The sequence below is a fragment of the Mesocricetus auratus genome, unplaced genomic scaffold (assembly GCF_017639785.1).
Source record: "Mesocricetus auratus isolate SY011 unplaced genomic scaffold, BCM_Maur_2.0 Super-Scaffold_100008, whole genome shotgun sequence".
Lineage (NCBI taxonomy): Eukaryota > Metazoa > Chordata > Mammalia > Rodentia > Cricetidae > Mesocricetus > Mesocricetus auratus.
Genome location: NW_024429192.1, coordinates 1,855,936 through 1,865,653, shown reverse-complemented (window position 1 = coordinate 1,865,653; position 9,718 = coordinate 1,855,936).

The following is a 9,718-nucleotide window of genomic DNA, read 5'->3' as shown; positions in this document are numbered from 1 at the left end:
TGAGATGTGTCAGGAAATCACGCTGAGCACAAAGGTGAATGAGCATGCTTTGGGGGTCTGTTCTGTTTTAAAGGGAAGAGATACACCTCTGTGAGGATTATATAATGGAGGATTTAGGTCTCTGGAACATCCCTTCAGTAGGGACTGTGGTCCTCACTACAGGGTCAGGCAACAGGGTCAACTGACCATTGACTGAGTGCCGGTGGTTAAGGGGTTAAAGCTGTAGGCACGACAAATGCTTGGTGTCAGGGTCTAGGGAGAAGGAAACAGACACTGAATACTGAACGGGAGGACCTCCATTGTTAAGGATCCTGGGAGAGAAGGGGTGCGGGGTGGAATGGCAGGTTAGGGTTAGGAGGTAGCTCTGGGTTTCGTTTTTTTTTTTTTTTTTTCTGTACAGTCCCTTTTAAAGGTCTCTCCACAGTTTGAATCTAGGGACTCAAGTTTTGTCAGCCCTACCATGCTTAGGTAGTCTTGCCTTAAAATTGGGAATTTTCAAAAATACACGCTAAAATACTGTTGGTTTGTTTGTTTCAAGACAGGGTTTCTCTGCATGGCCCTGGCACTCACTCTTGGAGACCAGACCAGGCTGGGCCTCGGATTTACAGAGATCGCCTGCCTCTGCCTCACAAGTGCTGGGATTAAAGGTGTGTGTCACCACCGCCGCCGCCACCAGGCCTAAAATACTGTTCTTTTTTTTAGCTACGGGAAGCATGAATTCCCCACATGCCATAAAACCTCATGCTCAAGTAGCTTTAGAAAGGGCACATAGCAAGGGAAACGATCAAATCACCGCATCCTGGGCACGGACGGTAGTGACAGTCCGGGCTGGGAGAAAGGGCATAGCTACGAATCTGTGCTGGGTGTACTGTGAGAGAGGGTGTGCTGGCAGACTCGAGCTACAGCAAACCCTCGCGTCAAGTGCAAGAATGGGGTTCTCCAGCAACCGCGTGGATTACGAGCCAGGCTGCAGGGCTGTCAGGCCGGCACCGAGAGGTCTTGGACACCTGGTTAAGACAGTGGTCAGGCTGCGGCTGGATCCCCCCGTCTGACATTTGGAGGAGAGATCGGGGCATGAATACACACACTTTTTTTGGGGGGGGGAGCTCACTGGCATTTATGGGGGCTTGGAGTCTCTGGAAATGGATGAAAGCATCCAAGTGATTGGCGCAAACAGAACACAGATTCAGTGTCGTGTCACGCACGGCCCGAGACGAATCAACTGTTGTCAAGGTATAGTCAATGAACTGTAAGGCACTGGGGTGTGTGTGTGTGTGTGTGTGTGTGTGTGTGTGTGTGTGTGTGTGTGTGTGTGTGTGTGAAGCTGGGTCAGAGAGGAAAAGCAAACCAGCTGGAGCGGTCAACGCAGCGCGGCGTGTGTGTGTGTGTGTGTGTGTGTGAAGCTGGGTCAGAGAGGAAAAGCAAACCAGCTGGGGCGATCAACGCAGCGCGGAGGTTCGGGGTTCCGCGCTCTCCGCACTGGGGTGGGGAGGGGACGGACAGTGCCCAGCGAGCGACCCCCGGGGGGTGCACGCTCCGGTGTGTGCACAGCGCACGTCCCCGGCGCCGGGGCTTACGTTACCAGCTCCGCCGAGGCAAGGCGAGCAGGGCGGCCCCAAGAGACCGGCGACGCCGGACCCCCGGGAGGAAGCCTGTCGGGCGGCTCCCCGGGAGGCCGGCGCCGGCTGACCCGACTATGCGGCAAGAGGGACGGCGGGGGCGTCGGCGTCAAGGCCGTTACCTGCTCCGCGCTGCTGCCGCAGCCGCCTCAACCCGGGACTTAAGGAGGAAGCGCGGGCGTAGCCATGGAAACCACGCGGGGCCTCCTGGGGCCGGAAGCACAGGACCCGCGAGGCGTGCGCATGCGTCCTCGGCATCCTGCGAGAGAGGTGGGGGTGGGCGCCGACAAGGTGTGCGCATGCGCCCTTTGGCGTCGCGACAGAGATGACGCGTTCCGAAAAGGCGTACGCATGCGTCCTTCGGTGTCGCGACAAGAAAAAGGGCGGGAGGCTTGCAAGGTGTGCGCGTGCGTGCTCTGAGCCTGGACCACAGGCCCCCAGGTGCGCGCGCATGCGCGTCTAGGTCTTGTACGCTGATTCGTTGGAGCGGAGGCGGAAGGAGTGTATGGTTGATCCCGCCCCTGGCGTGGGTGCCTAGGAAGGGAGAGGACGGATACGGAGTGTCCCTGGTGACTTGGTGGGGTACGCGCTGGGCGTCTCGCTAAAACTGAATCCGGGCACACCGAGTGCAGGCTGAGACAGAAAGTCTCTCGGTTGTTGGGATTCTGTGGTTTGATCGTCAAAACTGGCGTCTTTGGTGGATAAGTTCCTTGTTACTGTAGGGAAAAGGGACCAGCCAAAGAAACACACTTTGGCCCTGCAACCAGAACCAAAGAAATGCACCCTGACCCTGAAACCTGTGCCAAAGGAACACACTTAGTCCCTGGAATCTGAGCCAGTGAAAGAAATGCACCCTGGCCCTAAAACCAGAGCCAAATCCGACCCTAACCCTGTGCAGAAAAGTAACCAATCCTCGGGCAGGAGCTCTAGCCAATCAGCACTAAAATCTGACCAATCCCCACCCTGGAAGCCCTATATAAACCCTGTGTCCAGCTTGTGTCTGTTCCCGCTCCCGGCTGTCCTCTGCCACTCTGGCAGAGGGCAGCCACTCTCCTGGATTTTTCCCTCCCAATAAACCCCTTGGATGAACTTTGGGTGAAGACCTTCTTTTGCAGCGGAGCAGAGATGACCTTGGGCAGAGCAGAGCGAGCAGGAGCAGGGCTGTAAAAGTTTTGTTGGGGAAACCTTCCCCTGGCAGAGTGGACTCTCTGGGAGCAGAGCTGAACTGTAGCAATTTCGTCCTGGAAACTTTCTCCTGCAGGAGCAAAACTGCTACACTGGGCAAACAATCCCAGCTGGAAGACCCTGTCCTGCCTGAGCGGATGGGCAAACATTCCCAGCTGGAAGACCCTGTCCTGTTGAGCGGAGCGGATACACTGGGGAAGCCTTTCCCTGAGGCTGGGCTGTAAGCTGCCAAGCTTACTGCAACCTGTGGTGGTCCATGGCTCCCAAGCTCCAGGATACCTTTCCACCTGAGCTGTGTAACACTCAGTATTCTGTGATTCCGGAGTGCCAGGATACCTGTCCCATCCCTATCCGCCCGAAATGCCTACAGTTACTAAGATGGGGAGGTGGTTTTAATAGTTATATTGGTGCCATGCAAAACAGCAACAACAACAAAAACACCCAGGGTTCTCACAGGGAGGAGGAGGAGTTCAATCTGGAACTAAATATGAGTGACCATGACCTGGGCACACATTTATTTCTCTTACCTCAAATATCATGCATGGTAAACATAGAAGGATTCAGTCATTATTCTGGCCTGCCCCTGTCACCTGGCAGAATGCACTCAGGCAGTACCCTGGTCAGCCCAGGGTTCCACGGAGGTGCAAAGGACCCCTTGAAGAGAAAGACCCCACCCAGTTAGCGGCCTTTCTGCCTGCTCATCTTTCTGCTCTCCTCTCTTTCCTGCTGTTCCCCTGGAGCAGACAGAACTTTTCCTGTCTCCCTCTTCTCTCCTATCTCCCCCTGTCTCTCTGTCTCTCTGTGTCTCTTTTCCTCTTTTCCCTTCCCCCTTCCATCTCTGTTCCCGGCTGGCCAACACCCACCCCTCCCTTGGGTCCCTTTCCCAGTAAACTCCACGTGGGTTCATTGAGTTTTGTGGTTGTGTTTCATCGGCCTGCAGCAGCTTCAGCAAAACAACAACAAAAACATTTTGTAAAGTCTCAATAGTTAACGGAACAAAATAAGTTGTAAGTCACTTGTAAAATATCACATACCAAGCCCGTTACAGCAAACCAGGAAAATCTGTAGGCCTCAGGTATTACCGGGGTTGTGGAAGCGACAGGTCTGATTGTATTTTCCAACACGATTTACCTGAGGGTCATAAAAATGTTATGTCAATCAGGGCGTGCAAGTGACAGTCACGTTAAGACTAAAGGTAACCCAAGGTACTTTGGTTCCTAACCTGTCATAGTCCAGCTAGCCACAATTATGTAATCTAATTAACCAATCACAGGTTAGAATCTTTAATATGGGTGGGGCCTTTTTTTTGGGGGGCGGGCCACAGTTCACAGTGCCCTTTATCCTTATTTGTAGCCCGCCCCCCTGTCGCACCTGCTGTGCGGCCTGCATCCGAGAATGTAGCGAGGTGGTCGGGATAGATGACACAGAGACCGGTCGGTTGCTTTAAGAAAACTTTATGCTTCCCAAGTCAGCTTAGGAGGAGACCCCAGTCCGCTTAGGAGAGAGCTCTCAGGAGAAGTCTCTCCAAGAAAAAGGAGCTTCCCTTTTTAAGGACTTCTGCCATTCATCTACATACCATTCTTTCCAGACTTCTCACCCTCCTGGCTGGTGGTTAATCTCCAGCCCCAGAATCGGGGAGACACCGCGGGGGGGGACAGGAAGAGGCATCTAGCCATAGGGGGTGTGAAAGTCATGGTATTTCAGTGAGTGAGCCCTTATCTGAGCCCTATCAAGAGCTTTAGCACTGAATTGTTTTCAGTAAACATTACACAGCTGCCTGCTCCCAGGCCGAAGGGGAAGTGGGTTTCTGCTCAAGGTCTGGTGTCCCCACACCCCCCCCTTTTGTTTTGGCAGTACTAAAGATGGAACACATTGCCTTAGGATTTCAATTTTTAATTTTCACCGAATGATCCAGACTGGTTAAGTGGTCTCTTAACCCAGCCTCCCAAGTGGCCTTGGTCTACCAGGGTGAACCTGGCCTTTTTTTGTTTGTTTGTATTTTCAAGACAGGGTTTCTCTGTATTGTTTTGGAGGCTGTCCTGGAACTCACTCTGTAGACCAGGCTGGCCTCGAACTCACAGAGATCTGCCTGCCTCTGCCTCCCGAGTGCTGGGATTAAATGTGTGCACCACCAACACCCGGCAAACCAGGCCTTTTAGCTGACATGTCAGAAGAGAGTGTCGGATCCTGTCATAGATAGTTGTGAACCACCATGTGGTTGATGGGAATTGAACTAAAGACTTCTGGAAGGGCAGCCAAGTGCTCTTAACCACTGAGTCACCTATCTGTCCAGCCCTGTCAATTACCTTCTTAAAGTCTTTATGACAGTGTCTCACTCCATATGTAGAGCAGGCTAGCCTTCAACTCATAGAAATCAGCCTTTCCTCTGCCTGTTAAAGATATGTTCCACCATGCAGAACAGTCATCTTTTGTTTTCAAGTGTATGTAGAGTCAACTTTTTAAAAATGTTTATCCTCTTAAATACTGTGTTTTTGTTTTTGAGACAGGATCTCATGTAGTCCAGGTTGGTCTCATGATTGTCATGTAACTAAGGATGACTTTTAACTCTTAAAATTTTAATTAAAATATTTTTATATTTTGAGGATTTATTTTTATTTTATGTGTATGGGTATTTTGCTTGCATGTGCTGTGTGTGTGTGTGTGTGTGTGTGTGTGTGTGTGTGTGTGTGTGTGTGGTAGGTGCACGTATGCAGTACCTGGGACGGCCAGAAGAGGGCACCAGGTCATCTGGCACTGGAGGCACAGACAGTTCTTGGCTGTCATAAGGGTTCTGGGATTTGAACCCAGGTCTTCTGTAAGAGTAGCAAGTACCCTTAACTACCGAGCCATCTCTCCAGCCCCTATTTACTTATTTTGAGACAGGGTCTTACCTGTGTAGTGCTGCCTGGCCTGGAACCATTAAAGTAGACCAAGCTATCTTAAATTCAGAGATCTGCTTGTCTCTGTTCTCGAATGCTAGGATTAAAGATGTGCCCCACTATGTCCAGCTAAGTTTTATTTTATTTTTAAGTATTTATATGTGTGTGTATGGGTGTGTGCATGCAGGCACAGGTGCCTGTGGTTTCAGATCCTCTGGAGGCTGGAGTTACAGGAGGCTGTGAGCCACCCCCGTTGGGTGCTGGGAACTGAACTCTGGACCTCTGAGAAAATAGGGTATTGTCTTAACTGCTGAGCTGTTCTCCAGCCAGAAGCAGAGTTGGAGATCTTGTTAAAGATATGTTATATAGGTTCAAATGGGGACTGGGAGAAAAAGGGGTCTCCAGAAAAGGCAGGGGTTCCCAGGGATGGGTACTGGCTGCTTCCTTCCCTTCCCCCTCCCTCCCTCCCTCCCTCCCTCCCTCCCTCCCTCCCTCCCTCCCTCCCTCCCTTTCTTCCTTCCTTCTCTCCCTCCCTCCTTCCCTCCCTCCCTCCCTCCCTCCCTCCCTCCCTCCCTCCCTCCCTCCCTCCCTCCCTTCCTCCGTCCGGCTGTCCGTTTGTCTCTGGGAATTGTGATACATGCCTTTAATCCCAGCACTTCAGAGACAGAGACAGGCAGATCTCTGAGTTCAAGGTCAGCCTGGTTTACTAAGAGAGTTCCAGGACAGCCAGGACTACACAGAGAAACTCTTGTCTCAAAACAAACAAACCAAAACCATCAAGAGAATATTTATATATATATATATATTTGCCAATTCTGTATTGTATACAATGTATTTTTATATATTTACCACCCTCCAGGAAGTTAAATCCTTGATTACCTTTTCCTGCTTCCCAAAATGTTGGAATTACAGACCTGTATCACTGCTTGAGTTACTTTTGTATTGCCATTGTGATGGCCAAAGAAACTCCATTTTACGCCACTAGGCATCCATCTTGGCTGTTTGTCTCTGACTCCAGTCTCTGGAAGATAAGTGCCCAGTAACCCTGACTCAGTGACCATCCCCCCACCCAATCCAAAAACGTCTACGCAGACATTCAGCAACGTTTGAGGTTGTCTTGACTACCTAATCTCAGCAGAGGGATTAGCCTTAGGTTGCTGGTGCAGATACTCAAGGTTTTTGCCTTTCGAAATTCTTCCTTCACTCCCCTTCGCATGGAAATCTCAACTTTGGCTCCAAGACTGTTGTCCTGCTAGCAGTCATTAACACATCTTTGAATTACAATTGGATTGACTCTGTGGTCTTTTCCCTGTGGTCAGGATCTCTATAACACCTTGACGATGACCAAGACAAGTTATAGAAGAAAGGGTAAATTGGGGGCTTACAGTTTCAAAGGGTTAGTTGATGACTGTCATGGCAGGGAGCGTGGTAGCATGTAGGTAGGCATGGCATTGGTGCAGCAGCTAAGAGCTTATGTCCTTGGAACACACACACACACACACACACACACACACACACACACACACAGAAAGAGACAGAGACAGAGAGAGAGACAGAGACAGAGACAGAGAGAGAGAATCTTTCCCAAACAGTGCCATCAACTGGGGATCAAATCTTCAAATATATGAGCTTCTGGGGGGCCATTCCCATTCCAACCACCACAGGGGCTAAGTGGTTCACCCTGCACGCTCACCTGGTGGAAAATCATTCAGAATCACATTGAACTTTAAGACGTATTTGGAACATCTGCCAATTGCTTATCATCTCCAGGCTCAGCAATGTCATTGGAACACCTAAAGGAATTTGTGAGTTTTCAGAATCCTAATTAAACATTTTTACGGTTATTTAAAAAAGCGTATATTGCCGGGCGTTGGTGGCGCACGCCTTTAATCCCAGCACTCGGGAGGCACAGGCAGGCGGATCTCTGTGAGTCCGAGGCCAGCCTGGTTTACAGAGTGAGTTCCAGGACAGCCTCCAAAACAATACAGAGAAACCCTGTCTCGAAAAAACCAAAAAAAAAAAAAAAAAGCGTATATTTGGACCTGTCATAGTTTAACCCCAATACTTGGAAGGCAGAGGCAGGGGGATCTCTGAGTTTGAGGGCAGCTTGGTCTACATAGAGAGTTACAGGACAACCAGGGTTATAGAGAGAGACTTTTGTCTCAAAACAAACAAACCAAAACCAAACTGACAAATAAACAAAAAACTCAATAAAGAACATACTTAAAAAAGAAAATCACTCTTAGGGTTTTTATTGCTGTGAAGAGATATGATCACAGCATTTTTTTTTTTTGTTTTGTTTTTCAAGACAGGGTTTTTTCTGGGTAGCTTTGGAGCCTGCCCTGGAACTTGCTCTGTAGATCAGGCTAGCCTAGAACTCACAGAGATCCACCTGCCTCTGCCAGCCTGAGTGCTGGGATTAAAGGCGTGTGCCACTAACACCTGGCAAACAAATCTCTTTTTCATTTATTTTTTTTAATCTTATGTGCATTGGGGTGTGTGTGTGTATGTGTGTGTGTGTGTGTTGTGTGTTGTGTGTTGGTCCTTTGGAACTGGAGTTACAGAGAGGTGTGAGCTGTCACGTATCTGCTGGGAATTGAACCCTGATCCTTTAGAAGGGCAGTCAGTGGTCTTAACCACTGAGCCATCTCTCCATGACTGATCCCAGCAAATTTTTTGTTTTGTTTTCTTTTGTATTGCTTTGGGGGTTGTCCTGGACTCTCTCTGTAGACCAGGCACAGCAATTTGTATAAAGGAAAACATGTAATTGGGGTGGCTTATAGTTCAGAGGTTTAGTCCATTATCTTCATGGCAGGGAACATGGTGGCATGCAGGCAGACAGGGTGCTGGAGAAGTAGCTGAGAGTTCTGTATCTGGATGGGCAGGCAGCAGGAAGAGAATGCCCCACTGAGCGGGGCTTGAGCATCTGAGACCTCAAAACCTGTCCCCAGTGACACACTTCCTCTAACAAGGCCACACCTACTCCAACAAGGCCATACCTCCTAGTAGTGCCACTCCCTATGATCCTACCGGGGCATCCATTTTTATTCAAACCATCACAATCATGAAAAAGGGCCACTGGGAATTTGAGGGAAGCACTGCAGAGCTTCATTCGTATCATGTTAAGAGATCAGATCTGTGTCCTCACCTGAGTGGGAGCTAAGTTAGGGTCTTCTAGATCAAAGGAGGGGTGTGTGCAAAGTACCCAGAGTGAGCTGGCTGATGATCACCTCCAAAAGATGGGATCTCTGAGACACTGGAGAAAGGAGTAGGCTCAGAAGCCAAAGAGGTCCCACCCTGGTCCAGACCACCAGTGTCCCCTCCTCTGTGGTTAGTGATAGGGGAATGAGAAGGTCTGGAACCAGAGGGAGGTAAATGCTCACAGCATTTCCTAAGCAACAGACTTTTGCCACTAATGCCCTTGAACATGATTTTTTAATTTGTGTGTGTCTGTATGAGTGTGTATTGTATGTACGTGCCTGTGTGTGAATGTGTATGTATGTGTGTGCACGTGTGTGTCTGTATGAGTGTGTTTTGTGTGTATGTGCATGCCTGTGTGTATGTATGTATGTGTGCATTTGTGTGTGTGTATGTGTACATATGTGTGTCTGTATTGTGTGTGCCTGTGTGTATGCATGTGTATGTATGTGTGCATTCGTGTGTGTCTGTATGAGTGTGCACATGTATGTCTGTATGAGTGTGTACTGTGTGTATGTATGTGCGTGCACATGTGTGTCTGTATGAGTGTGTATTGTGTGTGCCTGTGTGTATGAATGTGTATGTATATGTGCATTTGTGTGTGAGTGTATGTATGTATGTGTGTGTACATGTGTGTCTGTATGAGTGTGTATTGTGCGTATGTATGTGCCTGTGTGTATGAATGTGTAAATTTGTTTTTTCCTTCCACTAGGAGGTTCCAGGGGTGAAGCTCAGGCAGGTCACCAGGCTTGGAGACAAGTGAGTTTAGCCAGTGAGCCATTGCATGAAACCCATCAGAAGAGTCTGGGCTGGTACCGCTTGGGCTTCTTTACTAGT